The following is a 3,024-nucleotide window of genomic DNA, read 5'->3' as shown; positions in this document are numbered from 1 at the left end:
CGCGTCATCATGCGCAGAATGAAAAACAGCAGCGATGGAAAGCTCCTCTGTTTAAATGGGAGTTTTAGGTTTAAGGGGGTCCCAGATTCATCTTTATGTCTCCCTAAACTCACATACGGAAGAGAAATAAGGCCACTAGGAATTAAAAAAATTAAGGTCAAATTTTGTATTATCATTTTTATTCTGAGAAAAGGTCAGAATTCTGAGATTAATTCTGATTTTAATCTCAGAATTCTGACTTTTCTCAGAGTTCTGACTTTAACCTCAGAATTCTGATTCTTCTCATAATTCTGACTTTAATCTCAGGATTCTGACTTTTTTCTTCATTATTCTGCATTTAATCTCAGAATTCTGATTCTTCTCAGAATTCTGACTTTAATCTCAGAATTCTGACTCTAATCACAAAATTCTGTATTTGATCTTAGAATTCTGATTCTTCTCAGAATTCTGCATTTAATCTCAGAATTCTGATTCTTCTCATTATTCTGCATTTAATCTCAGAATTCTGAATCTTCTCAGAATTCTGCATTTAATCTCAGAATTCTGATTCTTCTCATTATTCTGCATTTAATCTCAGAATTCTGAATCTTCTCAGAATTCTGCATTTAATCTCAGAATTCTGATTCTTCTCATTATTCTGCATTTAATCTCAGAATTCTGATTCTTCTCAGAATTCTGACTTTAATCTCAGAATTCTGACTGTAATCACAAAATTCTGCATTTAATCTCAGAACTCTGATTCTTCTCAGAATTCTGACTTTAATCTCAGAATTCTGACTTTAATCACAAAATTCTGACTTTAATCTCAGAATTCTACAGTGGATAGCAATAGTCTACACACTCCTAAATTAAATGCCAGGTTTTGTGATGTAAAAAAATGAGACCAAAATAAATCATGTCAGAACATTTTCCACCTTTAATGTGACCTATAACACGAGCAATTCAATTGATTTTTTTTTAAATTGTTTAGGGGGAAGATTAAAAAATAAATAATGTGGTTGCATAAGTGTACACACCCTTTCACTAATCATTTTTTGAAGCACCTTTTGATTTTATTCTAAGTTCTGACGTGATTTATCTTGGTCTTATTTTTTTTGTACATCACAAAACCTGGCATTTTAACAGGGGTATGTAGACTTTTAATATCCACTGTATGTTCAACCCTGAGCTGGAAGCTGCATGGTTTCATGAGCCCACACCTCAGGATCATTGTCAATGGCACTGTTTGTATTTATTTCACATTTTGCCTGCATGGGGCCCCGTACCCCCCTCTTAAGCCCTTAAAAAATATAGGGAAAGGTAATAATTTGAATCCATGTGAAGAAATTGTTGTAGTTGAACCACCAGCCACTTCTACAAATTCTAATTATAACACTTCTTGTTCCCTAACATAGATAGAAAACCAAAGTTACCACATAAAACACCTCACACAACAGAAAAATGCATCAGTCAAATAAAACACAACATGAGATCATTAAAAAACATTAAAATATAAATATTATAAATTCCATTAATTTACATTAGTTTAAGAATATATCAACCAATGCTACATTACTAGAGATATATAACAAATACAGTATATTTGCTTTAATTAACCTAATTTCAATGCTCTGGATTTTATTTTGGAGTCATTTGACTGCTGTGATGTTTTATTCATAAGTCAAACAACAAAAATCTGTGTGGGATATGAAAACAAAACAAAAACTACACTAAAGCTAACTGAATCAACATGGGGTAAAACATATTTAAATATATTTAAATAACAACACTAAGTGTGCTGTCTATCTAAATACTGACAGTTTCTATTGAAATTAAAGAGCAGCTTACTGAAGTGGAAGTAAAAACATCATGCAGATACATTTGATCGATAAACATATTGATGCACTCAATTTTCACTAAGAGGAAATCAATGCTTTAATTTACAACTCTGGTAAAACAGTTTTATGAATTATACATGAGTTACAACTGGATTAAATAATAAGAAACATCAATAACAGACATGACAAACATTAAAGAAACAAATAAGAAAAAGTGAAACCTTTTTTTTTTTTTTATATATATCGTCTAAGCTTTTAAACCTGACATTTATGAGCCCCTATTCTGGGAAAATAAGACTTTTAAACTTATTGTTCATGTGTTTTCAATTTTTTTGGAATTTCTTAAAATTGTATAAATAATTTTTTGTCCAAATAGCTGCATTTCTCTTAATAAATATGTGTGCAATTCCAAGCGGCAATCTCCGGTCTAAAAATATGAGTCCAATGTGGAAGTGCTAAAAACTGCCGTTCATCGAGGATCCCCTTGAGGCTGGCTCCGGACCAAGCGGCAAACTCCGGTCTCAAACGATGAAGCCAATGCGGAAGTGCTATAAACTGCAGTACATCGAGAATCCGCTTGAGGCTGGCTGCAGAACCACCGGAAACCACATAGATATGAATGGGAAAAAGACGATCTTTGCAGCATTAATAAACATGTTTACAGCCTGGTTAAAAAAACGGCGTGGCCCTATGAAGCTAATCTCTCTAATGGCACACACTGTACGGGGAGTGAATTTTTTTCTAATGTGACGGTTCAGAAGATATTAGGATTACGAGTTTTGCCCAAATAAGGACATAACTGACGTGACTCCCGGTCGGGAACACACAGCCATTGGCTAAGAGACTCACACTACGTCACACTCTGCCTAGTTGAGCTCCGCATTACCAATATGGCTGCTGCCGTCGATTTGCTTCAAAACAGCTCTCAGGAACAGATGGGTGACATCACGGATACTAGGTCCATATTTTATACAGTCTATGCTCCGGACGTACCGGGAACCACATACACACAAATTGAATGAAGCCGATCTTTACAGCAGAAATAACATGTTTACATTCTGGTACAAGAGACGAGTGTAGTCTGGATAGCTCATTTTTCGATCAGCACACACTGTACGGGGGTGAATTTTTGTCTAACGCAGCAGTTTCGAAGATATTATGATTACGAGTCTTCCAATGAGAGGCACAGCTGACTTGATTGACAGGC

This window comes from Notolabrus celidotus, chromosome 20 (genome assembly GCF_009762535.1).
Source record: "Notolabrus celidotus isolate fNotCel1 chromosome 20, fNotCel1.pri, whole genome shotgun sequence".
Classification (NCBI taxonomy): Eukaryota; Metazoa; Chordata; class Actinopteri; order Labriformes; family Labridae; genus Notolabrus; species Notolabrus celidotus.
The sequence above is the reverse complement of the archived record's forward strand: the minus strand, read 5'-3'. Positions refer to the sequence as shown.